Here is a 20,864-nt window from a genome sequence, read left to right on the forward strand (position 1 = left end):
GTGTCTCTTTGTGGCTTGTTATATGTGTTAAGTGAGAGAGAGCGGGAGGGAGGGAGGCGCGGGTTGTCTCCCCCGGTGTGATGCCTGCCGCAGCCTGGCAGTGTCCAGGGCCTGGGTGACTGTGTCAAGGCCGGCTGTTGCCAGCTGCAAGGTGAGCAGCCTGCACGCTGTCCCCAGGTGGCCGACCTCTGCCACAGGTGGCGCGGGGGGGGGGGGGGGAGGTCGCTGGTGGGAAGGGGTTTGGGGGGAACGTCAGTGAGGACCTCTGGGATATTAAATATTCGCTTAACCCGTAAATACCACCGTTACGGGCTCACCATAGCCCGTGCTACATGGACACTTCGTTCTGAGTAGCTAAATCTGAAACAACAACCGTAAATACAATACAATACAATACAATTTTTATTTAGGTAAGGTACATACATACAATAAATATTTACAAGGATTGTTTGACTTATAGGTAGAGCTAGTACATACAATGCCTAAAGCCACTATTACGCAAAGCGTTTCGGGCATAAATACCATCAGTTACAGCCCCACTGTTACAGAGAGATAGTTACAGCCTCGCTCCTGTGCCAGGTGAGGCCACTACGGGCTCACCATAGCCCGTGCTACTTCCAACTTCTAGTTCCCAGTAGCTGAATCTGAAACAACAACGACCGTAAAGACCTTAAAGTGGACGGTCTCTGTGGATGAGCAGTTTCTCCAGCCCACACTCTCAGTAATCTAAAGGTGTCAGTTTGTCGGCGTTGGCACCTCCTGCCCCCCCCCCGCTCCTCTGTACCCCCCCTTACTGGCACTAGTTTATTGTGCACCCCATACTCACCCTGTGAGCAGTAGCGCAAAAAGGATTACAGAGGGCACAAAAGGTCTTTATCAGACCTCAACGGTGATAATTACATTAACAATTACATCTATCCGTCACACCTTATTATTACAATGTCAGCTAATCCATGAACTCCTTAACACACAACCACTAACCATCAGACTACAGCACCAAGCCTCCAGGGTGTGAAATACCATCGAAATGTTAGGCCCAATGTTAGAAAGATTACTCCAAGATGAAACGCCTCGCTCCCACAGCTGGTGGCCAAGAGCTTGGAACTACGCGATGGAGACCAAGCCCTATAATGTATCATTCCAAGATGAAATTGAAACCAGAGCCACAAAAAGCTTAAATTAGCCTTTAGCACATCACCACCGAGGACCTTTAGCACATCACTGCTGGGGACATTACTGCTTAGGACCTTTAGTACATCACCACCGAGGACCTCTAGCACATCACCACCGGGGACCTATAGCACATCACCACTGGGGACCTCTAGCACATCACCACCGGGGACCTCTAGCACATCACCACTGGGGACCTCTAGCACATCACCGCCAGGGACCTCTACTACATCACCATCGGGGACCTATAGCACATCACCATCGGGGACCTATAGCACATCACTGTCGGTGACCTCTAGCACATCGTGCCCATCAATTGACATAGAAATAATATGTTAATATATCGACTTGTCCCGAATTAAATTTGAGGTGATAAGTGTGTTTTCCACAAGTGTTATGAGCAAATGGTACTCTGACGTCACACTGTGCGTCATGTGAGCGAGTCCCTGGGGTTCAGGCCCCTATGGATTGGGTGCATCTGGGACCACTCCGTGTGCGGGTTTGGGTCCCATACAACGGCCTCCTGGACCTGCCCATATGATGCATCATGTGATCTTGAGGCAGGACAAAATGTTCAGACATGAGCATGTTTCAGTTATGTATGTTTTAAGGAGTTGAGAACTATTAATTAAAAGATGGTAAAGATCTCATCTCTCTGCAGGCGATGAGTCACAATAACGTGGCTGAAGTATGTTGACCAGACCACACACTAGAAATTGAAGGGACGACGACGTTTCGGTCCGTCCTGGACCATTCTCAAGTCGATGATGGACTTGGTCCAGGTCGAATGGTCCAGGACGGACCGAAACGCCGTCGTCCCTTCAATTTCTAGTGTGTGGTCTGGTCAACATCTCATCTCTCTCTCTCTTTCTCTCTCATAAACACACAATTGTTTTAAATAATAGTGTAAGCTTCAAAATCAACGAAAATGTGTTCCGAAGAAAACGGTAAACTATGATGTGTAACGATGTGTAACTCTATTAGGCAGAGGAGACGGAAAGTAACAGTTACCACAGGGATAACTGGGTTGTGGCGGCTAAGCGTTCATAGCGACCTCGCTTTTTAATCCTTCGATGTCGGCTCTTCCTATCATTGTGAAGCAGAATTCTCACATCTTTCACTTTCTCATCACATACAAGCACCATATCTCTCCGCTTGCTACTGATTTCTAGTACAAACAATTCCTAAGGCCATTATTAATCTGTACATCGTCCCCATTTGACATTTTTATCTAAATATCTTCCTACATTCAATGGACAACATCTTACTTTACAGTGACAATGTGATAAACAAACAAACAATCGCCAGCTTGCATTCTTGGCCAAAAAAACAGTATAATTTTTTGCATAATAGGCCAAAATGTTTACACTTAGCCAGAAACGACAGAGTCCTTGCTAACTTAGCTAAGTAAGACGAGAGCCCTGCATAGTAGGCCAAGAAGTGAGTTCTGGCTATTAGGTACCACATATATATATATATATATATATATATATATATATATATATATATATATATATATATATATATATATATATATATATATATATATATATATGCGGAAAATCCACAGAGAAATATGAAATAAGGTGAACGTTTCGGCTTTGTTAAAGCCTTTGTCAACACCAGACTGACTAAGGAGAAGGGAGAAGGGGGATATATAGGCCGACACCTGACCAACCCATCCCTAGGGTTGGTCAGGTGTAATTAACCAAAAACAGGTATAGCTTAGCTTAGAATGGTCAAAGAGGATTAAGCGGTCAGAGAATAAGGATGAAAGATTAAAGAAAAGCCTCATGAACACACAATATATGAATATACAATTATAATGAGACATTGTAAGCCTCTCTATCAGAGTTGTTTCTTAAACTGTTGTGCAATATTATAACTTAAAAATGGATCAAGTTTGTACATTCCAGTACTAACATTAAGAAGATTTGGACACTGACTGATTAGAGCAGACTCAATCAAATCCCCTGTCCCCAGTTTTAAGCAATTTGTATATGGAATTCTTTGAAACAAAAATCTTATCCAGGATTATCCCGGCTAATGTGGTTTGGTATAGGTATGTTGATGATATTTTGTGCTTATGGCCGTGCAACAAAGACCAAATAGTTTTTCTTAATGAACTCAATTCTTTGGTACCTTCAATAAAATTCACTTGTGAGACTGAGGAGAATGGTACTCTTCCGTTTTTAGACATTATGATTCATAGAGTCACTAGAAAGTTCAAATTTAATGTGTATAGGAAACCTACCAACGTGGGGTCGTATGTTCATTTTTATTCGAATCATCATAGTAAAGTTAAACAGGCAGTATTTTCAGGAATGTTTCTACGAGCTTTGAGGGTTTGCAACCCTGAGTTTTTTGATGAAGAGATTGCTAAAATATATGAAATTGGGAAGAGTTTACAATATCCTAAGAGGTTTTTGGATTTCTCGTTTGTACAAGCCAAGCGTACGTTTTATAATCACGTCCCTAAGGCGAAACCAAAAATTATTAACTCATTGGTGGTACCTTATGCGAGTGGACTTGAAAAATTGTCTCTGATTTTTAAGAAACTTAATATAAATTTGGTGTTCACTAATAGTGCGATCAAATCCAATTTAATAAAAAACTCCCCTGATACAGCAGGTTGTGTGTATTCGATTCCCTGCAATGATTGTGATTCTGTGTACCTTGGACAAACAGGAAAATCCTTACAATTGCGGTTGTCACAACATGCTTATAGTATTAGAACTGCCCAAACGTCTAATGCATTGTATCTACATACGAGTTTATGCGATCACAATATTAACTGGAATGGGGCAAAAAGCATTACCAATTGTGGGGATTTCGTGGAACGGAATTTGATTGAGTCTGCTCTAATCAGTCAGTGTCCAAATCTTCTTAATGATAGTACTTACAGTACTAACTTACAGTTAGTACTTAATGTTAGTAATTACAGTCTCCGTGGTGTAGTGGTAAGACACTCGCCTGGCGTTCCGCGAGCGCTATGTCGGGTTCGTATCCTGGCCGGGGAGGATTTACTGGGCGCAATTCCTTAACTGTAGCCTCTGTTTAACGCAACAGTAAAATGTGTACTTGGATGAAAAAACGATTCTTCGCGGCAGGGGATCGTATTCCAGGGACCTGCCCGAAACGCTACGCGTACTAGTGGCTGTACAAGAATGTAACAACTCTTGTATATACTGGAATGTACAAACTTGATCCATTTTTAAGTTATAATATTGCACAACAGTTTAAGAAACAACTCTGATAGAGAAGCTTACAATGTCTAATTATAATTGTATATTCATATATTGTGTGTTCATGAGGCTTTTCTTTAATCTTTCATCCTTATTCTCTGACCACTTAATCCTCTTTGACCATTCTAAGCTAAGCTATACCTGTTTTTCGTTAATTACACCTGACCAACCCTAGGGATGGGTTGGTCAGGTGTCGGCCTATATATCCCCCTTCTCCCTTCTCCTTAGTCAGTCTGGTGTTGACAAAACACCAGACTATATATATATATATATATATATATATATATATATATATATATATATATATATATATATATATATATATATATATATATATATATATATATATATATATATATATATATATATATGTCGTACCTAGTAGCCAGAACGCACTTCTCAGCCTACTATGCAAGGTCCGAATTGCCTATTAAGCCAAGTTTTCATGAATTAATTGTTTTTCGACTACCTAACCTACCTAACCTAACCTAACCTAACTTTTTCGGCTACCTAACCTAACCTAACCTATAAAGATAGCTTAGGTTAGGTAGGGTTGGTTAGGTTCGGTCATATATCTACGTTAATTTTAACTCCAATAAAAATAATTGACCTAATACATAATGAAATGGGTAGCTTTATCATTTCATAAGAAAAAAATTAGAGAAAATATATTAGTTCAGGAAAACTTGGCTTATTAGGCCAATCGGGCCTTGCATAGTAGGCTGAGAAGTGAGTTCTGGCTAATAGGTACGACATATATATATATATATATATATATATATATATATATATATATATATATATATATATATATATATATATATATATATATATATATATATATGCAACAATGATCACAAAAACACTGATCCAAGTATGCAGAATAACCACATATGAAAAATAGAAAATGCTTAACGCGTTTTCGGCTAATTCGCCTTCATCAGAGCAAAGTAGAATGAACTTTGAATTCACTTTTGAACTTTGAAAGTAGAATTCTACTTTGCTCTGATGAAGGCGAATTAGCCGAAAACGCGTTAAGCATTTTCTATTTTTCATATGTGGTTATTCTGCATATATATATATATATATATATATATATATATATATATATATGTCGTACCTAGTAGCCAGAACGCACTTTTTGGCCTACTATGCAAGGCCCAATTTGCCTAATAAGCCAAGTTTTCCTAAATTAATATATTTTCTCTAATTTTTTTCTTATGAAATGATAAAGCTACCCATTTCATTATGTATGAGGTCAATTTCTTTTTATTGGAGTTAAAATTAACGTAGATATATGACCGAACCTAACCAACCCTACGTAACCTAACCTAACCTATCTTTATAGGTTAGGTTAGGTTAGGTAGCCGAAAATGTTAGGTTAGGTTAGGTAGGTTAGGTAGTCGAAAAATTAATAATTCATGAAAACTTGGCTTATTAGGCAAATTTGGCCTTGCATAGTAGGCTGAGAAGTGCGTTCTGGCTACTAGGTACGACATATATATATATATATATATATATATATATATATATATATATATATATATATATATATATATATATATATATATATATATATATATATATATATATATATATATATATATATATATATATATATATATATATATATATATATATTGGTAGCAGTCTTTCCTGTAGACATATATTATTAAATATGACCGAAAAAGTAAGATTAATAATTCTAACACGAATTTTCTCAATCTTTCGTACATTTCTTTTCACTGTTGGTGGTAATTCAAAAATCAATTCTCCAAAATTCATTTTTATTTCTAGTCTGACGCGACACTTGAGCGCGTTTCGTAAAACTTATTACATTTTCAAAGACTTTAGTTACACATACACAACTGAATAGAACTTACACATCTCCGATTTGTTTATATCTACATTTGAGTGAGGTGGATGGGGTGAGGTGGTATTTAATAGGGTATTAAATTCATCAACACAAGACAGAACACGAAACAATGGGTATTGAATAGAAGTGATTGTAGACAGCCTATTGGTCCATATTTCTTGATGCTTCTATATTGGAGCGGAGTCTTGAGGTGGGTAGAATATAGTTGTGCATTAATTGGCTGTTGATTGCTGGTGTTGACTTCTTAATGTGTAGTGCCTCGCAAACGTCAAGCCGCCTGCTATCGCTGTATCTATCGATGATTTCTGTGTTGTTTACTAGGATTTCTCTGGCGATGGTTTGGTTGTGGGAAGAGATTATATGTTCCTTAATGGAGCCCTGTTGCTTATGCATCGTTAAACTGCTAGAAAGAGATGTTGTTGTCTTGCCTATATACTGTTTTTTTTTTTTGGAGCTTACAGTCCCCAAGAGGGCATTTGAAGGCATAGACGACGTTGGTCTCTTTTAAAGCGTTCTGCTTAGTGTCTGGAGAGTTTCTCATGAGTAGGCTGGCCGTTTTTCTGGTTTTATAGTAAATCGTCAGTTGTATCCTCTGATTTTTGTCTGTAGGGATAACGTTTCTATTAACAATATCTTTCAGGACCCTTTCCTCCGTTTTATGAGCTGTGGAAAAGAAGTTCATGTAAAATAGTCTAATAGGGGGTATAGGTGTTGTGTTAGTTGTCTCTTCAGAGGTTGCATGGCGTTTCACTTTCCTTTTTATGATGTCTTCGACGAAACCATTGGAGAAGCCGTTGTTGACTAGGACCTGCCTTACCCTACAGAGTTCTTCGTCGACTTGCTTCCATTCTAAGCTGTGGCTGAGAGCACGGTCGACATATGCGTTAACAACACTCCTTTTGTACCTATCTGGGCAGTCGCTTTTGGCATTTAGGCACATTCCTATGTTCGTTTCCTTAGTTTCCTTAGTAAGTGAAACGCAGCACGGAACTCCGCTCAAATGCCTCCTTCAGCTCCTGCAGATGTCTGACGTCAGGTACCTGTGTAAAAATGTCGTCAACATACCTGCAGTATATGGCCGGTTTCAAGTTCATGTCGACTAAGACTTTTTGCTCGATGGTACCCATGTAGAAGTTTGCAAACAGGACACCTAGGGGAGAACCCATGGCGACCCCATCTACTTGCTTATACATGTGCCCATCCGGGCTCAAGAAGGGTGCCTCTTTAGTAGAAGCTTGGAGTAGTTTCCTTAGGATATTTTCTGGTATGTCAAGAGGAGTACAGAGATTTCTGCACTCGTCTTCGACTTCTCTATAACGATCCCTTCTCTCCCTCTGCACTTCGTTCTGCCCTGGCCCTCTGCGGTTCTACGGCAGCGGGCTCCGATGGCATTCATTATGAGATGCTTCGCCATCTCCCTCCGTGCACGTCTCAGTATTTACTGAGTCTGTATAATCAGATCTGGGAGTCGTCGTCAGTCCCTGAGGACTGGCTCCATTCCGTTGTCCTCCCTGTTCGCAAACCAGGGTCTCTGGAAACATCCCCTAAGGACTTTCGCCCTATTGCCCTCACAAGTTGTGTCTGAAAACTCTTTGAACGTATGGTTAGCTCTGCACTTAATTAATTTCCCCTCCTCTGTGTTGGACAAACTTGAAGTAGTACAGAATGAGGCCATGAAGATAATTCTTGGTGCTCCAAGATGCACAAGAATCATCAACATGCGGGAAGAACTGAAGCTTCCAACCATACTAGAGAGAGAATCATGCAAGTCAACACTACTTTGGGAATAATAGGAAATGACATTGCAGACGAAGCTGTAAAACTTGCAACTAAGAGAAGAAATGTAGACATTTACATACCACAGAGTCTATCACAGATTAAGAAAGTAATTAGAAACAGAGCAATGCAAAAGATGTACAGTGACCACAACACAGCAGTTGCAACATCAGGATCTGCGGGTTGGTACAAGAATTCAACCAACTACGAACCACTTAGTTTGATGAAAGGGAGCAGTAGAACAACAGAAGAACACTTACATCGCATCAGGCTTGGATACCCATGTGCATGGGAAATAGGCTTACAGGTTCCGGTAGATGAGAGGAAATGTCAACACTGTGGAGAAATACCCGACAGACCACTGGAACATTATCTAACACAGTGCACAGTTACAAACCCATTAAGATTTCAACTTAGATTCAACAGAGCAGAAGAAGTTGCTAAACACATATGGCAAAATCTTACTGAAGCGACCATACGAGTAATAAATACTCATACTCCGCCCAAGTAAAACAGAAACAAGCAACACTTAGTGGGCCAGCCAGAGGCTTAGGGCCCGCGCAGGAATATTCCTGAAAAAAAAAATGTCCCTCATGTCCCCGTCTTCATCTTGGCATGAAATGGTAAATTGTACTAACCGCGTTAGCTATGGAAAACAGGAAATGTGGTCACTGCATATATTGAGGAACATAGGAGCTTCTGCAGACAAATGTTTCTAATATGCAACTCCTGCCACTCCTGCAATGTCCTGCAACTCCTGCAATGTCCTGCAACTCCTGCAATGTCCTGCAACTCCTACAAGGTCCTGCAAGGTCCTGCAAGGTCCTACAAGGTCCTGCAAGGTCCTCAACTTCTCCGCGACTCGTGGAGCATTAGGGAAATAACCCTGTTTAATCTCACTGAGACAACATTGCTTCAATTTAACTCATGTCTAACAATTCTATTACAGTTCAGCGCCCGCCCAGCGCCCGCCCAGCGCCCGCCCAGCGCCCGTCAGGCGTCCGCCCAGCGCCCGCCCATGTCGCAGCTCTCCACAGACAGCCAGGCTTCTCCAAGCCAAGATGGAGAATTCCCAGGTGCGCCTCTCCACTCGCGCGAGAAACACGGCAGGAAGAGCAACAGTGGCGTATCTGAGACATCAAAAATCAGAGCATTAGTCACCAAGAAAATAATAAAAAGAAACGATATAGGCGCGGTAAGAGTCATCACCAATGATGACTCAATTAATTGCTGACAGAGATGCCGCAACAGCTCAAGCCCTAAGCGACAAACACCCACGCTCCACTTGGCTCCATGTGTGGATGACATTCTGCAAGTGGGGGCTACCGGACCAGAGCCTCTTTGGGTGGCAGAATCTGTTGTGGGAAAAACCTGCTGGGATTGATATAAGAGGAGACTACCAGGGACTTGTACTGAACTAAATTAAAAATTTACTGTCTGTAAATTAATTCAATTAAAATCTCTAGCTAGGGTTGTAAATCCTAGCTCCTCTTTTCCTAATGACAGATTGTGGGCTGTAAGGGACAGGTGAGGTGAATGACTTAGTTGATAGAAGTTCCAGTCCACCTGTAGACAGGGATCTCACATCAGCTTGTATTTTATACAAGGAAAAGATTTAATAAATTCAGTTATGTGACTGAACACTGGCTCTGTTTAAATCAGGGATTTAAACATACATAGTCTAACCTAGCACCATAACTATTAACAGCCAATATGTACTTATACTATAAACAACAAATTAAATTGTAAAAGTATAATAAATGACTTTAAATGTAGTCTAAATACTGTTAACTAAGTACTAGAAATCATTCAATTAAGTGAACTTATATGATAACTTAAAAATAACTAAGCAAGCAATTGATAACTTAATTTATATATTCAAGTATATATGGAATGTATTTATTCAATTTATGATTAGGTACAGTTAGCTTGACTGAATCTCTTCCAACACTATGGACACTTATGAGGTTCTTTACTTATTGTGGCTGAATTCTTTTCTGACACAATGGACACTCACGAGTCTAGTGCTGGATAACATTCACAGCTACACTACAATTTTAATAAACGTACTGAAAAATGAGGCGTTGCCTCGCTTTTTAACCAACAGACAGATTTATAGGATATTAAAGTCACACAAGCATACAATTGGCCAATCATATACCAAATAACCTTCAATATACTTCTCTGCCAGTCGGGGTGCCTGTCTGACAAGGTGCCAGACTGATTAACTCTCTCTTGTTGAGTTTGGGCACGATATTTTGTCACAGCGTTGCTGTATGATGATCTGGTAGCGTTGCTACGTGATTGTCCCTGCAGTTGCAGAAGAATGATAGTTGATAAAGATTAGGAATGAAGGTGGTGGAAACCGCGTCACTGTGATCTCCACTATACACTCTTATTTTATATAAATGTTCTAGGATTTTCCTTGTAGATATTGTCCAGGTACTCCCCCAGTTCTAGAGAGTGTTCACTGGTGATAAAGATATTAGATAAGGTGTCCTTGAGCTGGTAATGTTCGCCAAGGATCCGTCACTTGTTCACTCAGTTGTAAACAAACACGAAGTGCCCCGGGCTCTGTTGGTGGGCGCTTCACTCCCCCCCATCGCCCTGCCATGCTCCCTGTGCACAGTAGCCTTCTATGAATATTGATTGATTATTTTTACAGTTTAGACTTATGATGGAGATAAGATGTGATTATAATATAATTAGATATAAGATTTAAAGATTATAAGTAGTACTTGATAGTACCACTGATTCTTATTAAGGATTCGATTTTTAATCTCTACCGGAAGCGATTATTGTTCCAATAGTTTTTTAATTAAGAAATCCTTCTAGAAGCTTCTGGATCCTTGAGAGATCATGCACAAAGTCACGTAGGCATCTAGAGGGCCCTGTTGCGTACGTGTTCATAGTGACATTGTCATCTAGGATCAAGCTATATAATGAATCTTTAATGATTCTAATATGATTTTGATACGATTTAGATATGATTTTGATATGATATAGAAATGATATAGAAATTATACATTTCTTAGATGATTATTAGATATGGTGGGTAAAAATTTCCCACATCTGTGGTCCATAAAGCAGCCTTGTCCTCCCAACAGGGTCACCAGGTGGGTTCACAGGTCTAAAACCCAACCACATCAAAAAGAAATGCTTAACCCTGCACTGGGTGACATTACACAGGGCCTCCTAGTAGAACTAATCAGATTCCCCAACATATGTCTAGCTGGCAACATACCAGAGACCATAAGACCTATCTTTTTTGGAGCATCTCTCTGTGCTCTAAAGAAAAAGGATGGAGTGATTAGACCAATAGCTGTGGGCAATTCCGTCCGGCGTCTCGTCGCAAAGGCTGAAGTCACAGAGGTCCTGTCCAGCGAGCTTAACATCTGGTTCTTGGATGATGGTACCCTAGCTGGTTCCCAAGACTCCCTCCTGGAGGACATCAGAAAAATCCAGGAGCAAGGTGCACTTTTAGGCCTCACCCTGAACTCTACTAAGTGTGAAATAATATGTTCCAACCAGGGCATCGTAGAGAGAATAGAGGGTTTTCTGCCAAATATCCATATAACTAAACTTGAAGACAGCACACTCCTAGGAGCCCTCCCTGAGGTTGAAAGCCATCAATGAGGTCCTTGATAAGAAAATCGTCGACCTTAAGAGAATAGGTGAGAGGATTGAGGATATTGATGTTCATGATGCACTTTACCTCATCACCAGATGTCTGTCCCTCCCCAGGTTAACCTACTTTCAGAGGTGTTCACCATCTTACAGTAGCCAAAAACTAGGTGAGTATGACCTGTTACTGAAATCAATGCTAGAAAAAGCCCTCAACCTCTCTCTTGATGACCTACAGTGGAAACAAGCCTCTTTCCCTAAGACTTGGGGGCCTCGGAGCTAGAACAGCAACGCAAATCGCTGTTCCAGCCTTCCTGTTCTCCTCCTCGGCATCCGACGGCCTTGTGAAGGAAATTCTACCTGCCTACTAACATCAGCTGGCAGGTGTACACGATCCAAACTTTACACGCTGTGCCACTGAGTGAGCCTCTCGTGCAGGCCTATCACCTCAACCACCATCCTCAAAAGACCACAAACCATCCAGCTGGGATGGCCCCATTGTAGACCAAGTTGCTGCAGAGTGCCTGGGTGCTGCAACAGCACAACACGACATTGCTCGCCTCACAGCAGTAGCAGCCCCACATGCAGGGGATTTCCTGTTAGCAACCCCAATGTCGGCAACTGGCACGCGTCTCACATCACACATCCTCCGAATTGCTGTGGCCCTCCGCCTTGCTGTCCCTATCCACACCAAATACAGATGTATTTGCGGCGAGGTGGTGGCTGACAGGTACGGCCACCATGGCCTACTCTGCCAAAGCACAGGGGGATGGCACTCGAAGCACAGTGAAGTTAACGACATCATCAGGAGGAACCTCACCACAGTTGGATGTCCAGCTGAAAGAGAGCCCCGTTACCTAACGCCCAGTAACTCTGATGCTCTTATTGGTCGCCCAGATGGTATCACAGTGAACCCCTGGAAGAATGACAGGCAGTTGGTATGGGACTAAACATGACTATCAATCCTGGCTAACACCTACATTGACTTCAGTGGTGCACAACCAGGTGGCGCTGCCACTCACAGGGAATCATCCAAATCCCGTAGGTACAGAGAGTTGGATCACACTACAATTTTGTCCCCAATGCTTCTGAGACACTCGGCGCCTGGGGTAAAAGTGCCCACCACCGTCCCTCAACACTACCCACCACCGTCCCACAACACTACCCACCACCGTCCCTCAACACTACCCACCACCGTCCCACAACACTACCCACCACCGTCCCTCAACACTACCCACCACCGTCCCACAACACTACCCACCACCGTCCCTCAACACTACCCACCACCGGCCCTCAACACTACCCACCACCGTCTCTCAACACTACCCACCACCGTCCCTCAACACTACCCACCACCGTCCCTCAACACTACCCACCACCGTCCCTCAACACTACCCACCACCGTCCCTCAACACTACCCACCACCGTCCCTCAACACTACCCACCACCGTCCCTCAACACTACCCACCACCGTCCCTCAACACTACCCACCACCGTCCCTCAACACTACCCACCACCGTCCCTCAACACTACCCACCACCGTCCCTCAACACTACCCACCACCGTCCCACAACACTACCCACCACCGTCCCTCAACACTACCCACCACCGTCCCACAACACTACCCACCACCGTCCCTCAACACTACCCACCACCGGCCCTCAACACTACCCACCACCGTCTCTCAACACTACCCACCACCGTCCCTCAACACTACCCACCACCGTCCCTCAACACTACCCACCACCGTCCCTCAACACTACCCACCACCGTCCCTCAACACTACCCACCACCGTCCCTCAACACTACCCACCACCGTCCCTCAACACTACCCACCACCGTCCCTCAACACTACCCACCACCGTCCCTCAACACTACCCACCACCGTCCCTCAACACTACCCACCACCGTCCCTCAACACTACCCACCACCGTCCCTCAACACTACCCACCACCGTCCCTCAACACTACCCACCACCGTCCCTCAACACTACCCACCACCGTCCCTCAACGCTACCCACCACCGTCCCTCAACACTACCCACCACCGTCCCTCAACGCTACCCACCACCGTCCCTCAACACTACCCACCACCGTCCCTCAACACTACCCACCACCGTCCCTAAACACTACCCACCACCGTCCCTCAACACTACCCACCACCGTCCCTCAACACTACCCACCACCTTACCCTCAACACTACCCACCACCGTCCCTCAACACTGCCCACCACCGTCCCTCAACACTACCCACCACCGTCCCTCAACACTACCCACCACCGTCCCTCAACACTACCCACCACCTTCCCTCAACACTACCCACCACCGTCCCTCAACACTACCCACCACCGTCCCTCAACACTGCCCACCACCGTCCCTCAACACTGCCCACCACCGTCCCACAACACTACCCACCACCGTCCCTCAACACTACCCACCACCGTCCCTCAACACTACCCACCACCGTCCCTCAACACTACCCACCACCGTCCCTCAACACTACCCACCACCGTCCCTCCACATTACCCACCACCGTCCCTCAACACTACCCACCACCGTCCCTCAACACTACCCACCACCGTCCCTCAACACTACTCACCACCGTCCCACAACACTACCCACCACCGTCCCGCAACACTACCCACCACCGTCCCTCAACACTACCCACCACCGTCCCTCAATACTACCCACCACCGTCCCTCAACACTACCCACCACCGTCCCTCAACACTACCCACCACCTTCCCTCAACACTACCCACCACCGTCCCACAACACTACCCACCACCGTCCCTCAACACTACCCACCACCGTCCCTCAACACTACCCACCACCGTCCCTCAACACTACCCACCACCGTCCCTCCACATTACCCACCACCGTCCCTCAACACTACCCACCACCGTCCCTCAACACTACTCACCACCGTCCCACAACACTACCCACCACCGTCCCTCAACACTACCCACCACCGTCCCTCAACACTACCCACCACCGTCCCACAAGACCGGACGGGGAGGGATGGTTGTGGTGAGGGATAGGCCTCCCTCCTTCCCTCTTGATGGGGCCTCTCTCCTCCCTCTTCCTCCCTAGTTATGTGAGAGGATGATTTCGGGGCTTAGCGTTCCCGCGGCCCGCTCCTCGAGTAACATAGGAATGTACATCTCTCTTTTTTTGTAAACTAAAAATTAATGACCAAATATTTTATCAGAATTATAATATAATACAAAAATAAATTTCATAACAAAAATGTATTTCTGCGCGTTGGGTTGCTGGCTGCTTCTCGTGCTGTGTGGTGCAGTGGGCGCGGCGACTGGCGTCCTGTTTGCTGTATCCTTGAATTTAAACCCGCGTGCACGGCTGCGTGCATGGCTGCGTGCACGGCTGGGTGCACGGCTGGGTATCGTGTATGAGGCGCTAGCTCTCCTGCTGGCTGTGTTGCTGGTTGTGTTGCTGGTTGTGTTGCTGGCTGTGTCCCTGGTTGTGTCTCTAGCTGTGTTCCTGTTTGTGTTGCAGCAGGATGCCTTAGCTACGGCCGCCTCCTGGAGACTTCTTTAGGGGCTGTAGTGTGTTCTCCGCAGGTTACGGACCTCGGAGTCCTTGACGGCCACAGCCACGGACGTCTCCTGGAGGCTCCTTCAGGAGCTGGAGTGTCTCTTCCGCTGGTTATGGACCTCGGGGTCCTGGACGGCCACGGAGGCCTCCTAAAGGTTCCTTCAGTGCATCAGTAACCCCATGACCTGGGTCCTTCTGGCGTCCTCGTTCATGTCGTTGTTGTTCTTCCCGGTGTTGTGGGACCCCATCACGAGACTGATTGAAGATGCCACGACGGACCACCAACATAAGATCTATATTGAGAACAAAGAGCTGGGGGACGATGTCTTAGCGTGTTTGAATACCGATTCGAATTCCGAGTTCGAGTTCGACTTCGAGTTGGAGGACGAGTAGGAGGACAAGCCGGAGGACCAGCCGGTGGACCGTCCCCGCTCCGACTCCTTTGACCATAAGGAGCTGACGTTGATGATGTCGAGTATTATGTGTTCCACTCCCATAGTATATGATATGATATTAGAGGAAACTACTGGAGATGACCAATTGACGGTAACTGACCCGCTATTTATACAATGCATGAGGGCGGGAAGAGGCCAGGGCGAAGTAAACGAAGCGTCCGAAGCAGTATTGAGACTAAGAGGAAAGCGCAATAGAATAAGCTCGGATTTAATGGACACAACTACTTCTGATCTCCTAATGTCATGGAAGGTAAACAATATAAGAACTGAAGCGTTTAGGGACCTCCATCTCATGGCAAAAATACGCGCATATAGGTTGTATGTATTTTTTACATTCACATGTTTTCTGTATTAGACCATAGTGAGGTTCCTCTTCTTACCTACGCATATCTTCTCAACAATTGTGTGTATGATCTTTCCCAAGACGAAGCGCCGTATAAACGACAAAATTACAGAACGTTTGAGAACAGCATCCCAGTTTATTTACATAATGTTGGGGTCACATATAAAAAAATTACATTTCTATCAGTATCTTGCCTCATGCCACAACTTAATTGACACGTTCTAGGTTTGGCTCGAAACTTTGAAAGACTAAAAAAAATCATATATTGGGTATAAATTAATGATAGAAAGAAGATGTCAAGATATGTCTAGTGAGAAATAGAATTACTCAGAAGTATCAGTAGTTATAACAAACCATTCAACGACAGAGGAAAATTGCAGGACACTGCTGGAAAATATTTATATGTCATGCTTTACCTGCCTTCCTCTCATGCCCAAAATACGCGCATATACATTATTTGCGTGTCTAAAGCTCATAGCATTTCTTTGGTCCACTATGATAAAGATGGTCTTCATACCTACACAAATCTTCCCCATAGCTGTCAGAACGATCTCTCCTAAAACTGCAGTCTCTATAGAAGAGAAAATTTCTCTGTGTTAAAACATGACAATCTAGTTGATCTATATATTATTATTCCCTTTTTCCAGGTTATTGTATTCCTATAAGAGCTTAGCTAAAGCCTACGAGAGCAGTTAAGAGTTCGAGACTTATTTAATAAAAGTGTTCGAAACCCATAAATGAAATTTCTTAATTCCTAAACGACGCTGTGAATTTCATAACATCTTCACCACCATTGTTTTGTGGGACGGTGGTGGGTAGTGTTGAGGGACGGTGGTGGGTAGTGTTGTGGGACGGTGGTGGGTAGTGTTGAGGGACGGTGGTGGGTAGTGTTGAGGGACGGTGGTGGGTAGTGTTGAGGGACGGTGGTGGGTAGTGTTGTGGGACGGTGGTGGGTAGTGTTGAGGGACGGTGGTGGGTAGTGTTGAGGGACGGTGGTGGGTAGTGTTGTGGGACGGTGGTGGGTAGTGTTGAGGGACGGTGGTGGGTAGTGTTGAGGGACGGTGGTGGGTAGTGTTGTGGGACGGTGGTGGGTAGTGTTGAGGGACGGTGGTGGGTAGTGTTGAGGGACGGTGGTGGGTAGTGTTGTGGGACGGTGGTGGGTAGTGTTGTGGGACGGTGGTGGGTAGTGTTGAGGGACGGTGGTGGGTAGTGTTGTAGGACGGTGGTGGGTAGTGTTGTGGGACGGTGGTGGGTAGTGTTGAGGGACGGTGGTGGGTAGTGTTGTGGGACGGTGGTGGGTAGTGTTGAGGGACGGTGGTGGGTAGTGTTGAGGGACGGTGGTGGGTAGTGTTGAGGGACGGTGGTGGGTAGTGTTGTGGGACGGTGGTAGGTAGTGTTGTGGGACGGTGGTGGGTAGTGTTGAGGGACGGTGGTGGGTAGTGTTGAGGGACGGTGGTGGCTAGTGTTGAGGGACGGTGGTGGGTAGTGTTGTGGGACGGTGGTGGGTAGTGTTGTGGGACGGTGGTGGGTAGTGTTGAGGGACGGTGGTGGGTAGTGTTGTGGGACGGTGGTGGGTAGTGTTGTGGGACGGTGGTGGGTAGTGTTGAGGGACGGTGGTGGGTAGTGTTGAGGGACGGTGGTGGGTAGTGTTGTGAGACGGTGGTGGGTAGTGTTGAGGGACGGTGGTGGGTAGTGTTGAGGGACGGTGGTGGGTAGTGTTGAGGGACGGTGGTGGGTAGTGTTGAGGGACGGTGGTGGGTAGTGTTGAGGGACGGTGGTGGGTAGTGTTGAGGGACGGTGGTGGGTAGTGTTGAGGGACGGTGGTGGGTAGTGTTGAGGGACGGTGGTGGGTAGTGTTGAGGGACGGTGGTGGGTAGTGTTGAGGGACGGTGGTGGGTAGTGTTGAGGGACGGTGGTGGGTAGTGTTGAGGGACGGTGGTGGGTAGTGTTGAGGGACGGTGGTGGGCAGTGTTGTGGGACGGTGGTGGTGTGGGGGAAGGATGTCGTAGTGTGGGGGCCCACACGCCACGACCCCCTTCCCCCCCTCTCCCCACACGCCACACCCCCTCCCCACAGACGCCAGGACCCCCTTCCCCCCCCACGGCACGACCCCCCACACGCCACGATCTCCTCCCCCCACGCGCCACGACCCCCCCCCCCTCCCCAAATCTTCCCACACAACACTACCTACTCCCCCCACATGCCTCGACCCCCCCTCCCCACACACACCACGACCTTCTCCTCCCCCTCTCCAACATGCCACAACCCCACTCCCCCCCACACGTCATGACCCCCCCTCCCCCCCCTAGCCACGACCCCCCTCTCATTGCACGCTACGACCCCCCTCCCCCAACACGCCACGACCCCCCTCTCACCGCATCCCTCGATCCCCCTCCCCCCCACACGCCAAGACCCAGTCCCGTGTTGGTCCCCGTTCCGTTTGGGGTTGCAGTGTGAGTCCCCGTCCCATTATGGGTTACAGTGTGAGTACCCGTCCCGTTTGCGATTGCAGTGAGTCCCCGTCCCATTATTGGTTACAGTGTGAGTCCCCGTCCCGTTTGGGGTTGCAGTGTGAGTCCCCGTCCCGTTATAGGTTACAGTGTGAGTCCCCGTCCCGTTTGGGGTTGCAGTGTGAGTCCCCGTCCCGTTATGGGCTGCAGTGTGAGTCCCCGTCCCGTTTAGGGTTGCAGTGTGAGTCCCCGTCCCGTTATGGGCTGCATTGTGAGTCCCCGTCCCGTTTGGGGTTGCAGTGTCAATCCCCGTCCCGTTTCGGGTTGCAGAGTCCCCGTCCCGTTTGGGGTTGCAATGTGAGTTCCCGTCCCGTTATGGGTTGCAGTGTGATTCCCCGTCCCGTTTGGGGTTGCACTGTAAGTCCCCGTCCCGTTATGGGTTGAAGTGTGAGTCCCCGTCCCGTTTGGGGTTGCAATGTAAGTCCCCGTCCCGTTATGGGTTGCAGTATGAGTCCCCGTCCCGTTATGGGTTGCAATGTGAGTCCCCGTCCCGTTATGGGTTGCAGTGTGAGTCCGCGTCCCGTTTGGGGTTGCAATGTGAGTCCCCCGTCCCGTTTGGGGTCGAATCGTGTAGGGGGGAGGGGGGGGGGGGTCGTGGCGTGTAGGGGGGAGGGGGTCGTGGTGTGGGGGCCCACACACCACGACCCTTCCCCCCCCCCTAAATGCCATAACACCCCCTCCTCCCTGCATCGACCCCCTCCCCCACAGGTAACGACCCCCCCTCTCCCTCCACACGCCACGACCCCCTCCCCCCACACGCAACGACCCAGTCCCGTGTTGGGTTGCAGTGTGAGTCCCCGTCCCGTTTGGGGTTGAAATGTGAGTCCCAGTCCCGTTTGGGGTTGCATTTTGAGTCCCAGTCCCGTTTGGGTTGCAGTGTGAGTCGCCGTCCCGTTATGGGCTGCAGTGTGAGTCTCCGTCCTGTTATGGGCTGCAGTGTCAGTCCCTGTCCCGTTTGGGGTTGCAGTATGAGTCCCCGTCCCGTTTGGGATTGCAGTGTGAGTCCCCGTCCCGCTATGGGTTGCAGTGGGAGTCCCCGTCCCGTTTGGGGTTGCAATGTGAGTCCCCGTCCCGTTATGGGTTGCAGTGTGAGTCCCCGTCCCGTTTGGGGTTGCAATGTGAGTCCCCGTCCCGTTTGGGGTCGAATCGTGTTTGGGGGAGGGGGGGTCGTGGCGTGTAGGGGGGAGGGGGTCGTGGCGTGTAGGGGGAGGGGGTCGTGGTGTGGGGGCCCACGCACCACGACCCTTCCCCCCCTTCAAATGCCATAACACCCCCTCCCCCCTGCATCGACCCCCTCCCCCAGAGGTAACGACCCTCCCCCCTCCCTCCACACGCAACGTCGACCCCCTCCCCTCCACACACCACGACCCACCCCCTACACGCAACGATCCAGTCCCGTGTTGGGTTGCAGTGTGAGTCCCCGTCCCGTTTGGGGTTGAAATGTGAGACTCAGTCTCGTTTGGGGTTGCATTTTGAGTCCCCGTCCCGTTTGGGTTGCAGTGTGAGTCGCCGTCCCGTTTGGGGTTGCAATGTGACTCCGCGCCCCGTTTGGGGTTGCACTGTGAGTCCCCGTCCCGTTATGGGCTGCAGTGTGAGTCCCCGACCCGTTATGGGCTGCAGTGTGAGTCCCCGTCCTGTTTGGGGTTGCAGTATGAGGTCCCCGTCCCGTTTGGGGTTGCAGTGTGAGTCCCCGTCCCGTTATGGGTTGCAGTGGGAGTCCTCGTCCCGTTTGGGGTTGCAATGTGAGTCCCCGTCCTCTTATGGGTTGCAGTGTGAGTCCCCGTCCCGTTTGGGGTTGCAATGTAAGTCCCCGTCCCGTTATGGGTTGCAGTGTGAGTCCGCGTCCCGTTTGGGGTTGCAATGTGAGTCCCCGACACATTTGGGGTCGAATCGTGTTGGGGGAGGGGGGGGGTCGTGGCGTGTAGGGGGGAGGGGGTCGTGGTGTGGGGGCCCACACACCACATTCCCTTCCCCCCCTCCAAATACCATAACACCCCCTCCCCCCTGCATCGACCACCTCCCCCACAGGTAACGACCCCCCCTCTCCCTCCACACGCCACGACCTCCTCCCCTCCACACACCACGAACCACCCCCCACTCGCAACGACCCAGTCCCGTGTTGGGTTGCAGTGTGAGTCCCCGTCCCGTTATGGGTTGCAGTGTGAGACCCCGTCCCGTTATGGGTTGCAGTGTGAGTCCCCGTCCCGTTTGGGGTTGAAATGTGAGTCCCAGTCCCGTTTGGGGTTGCATTTTGAGTCCCAGTCCCGTTTGGGTTGCAGTGTGAGTGGCCGTCCCGTTATGGGCTGCAGTGTGAG

Source organism: Procambarus clarkii, chromosome 13 (genome assembly GCF_040958095.1).
Source record: "Procambarus clarkii isolate CNS0578487 chromosome 13, FALCON_Pclarkii_2.0, whole genome shotgun sequence".
NCBI classification, from domain to species: Eukaryota; Metazoa; Arthropoda; class Malacostraca; order Decapoda; family Cambaridae; genus Procambarus; species Procambarus clarkii.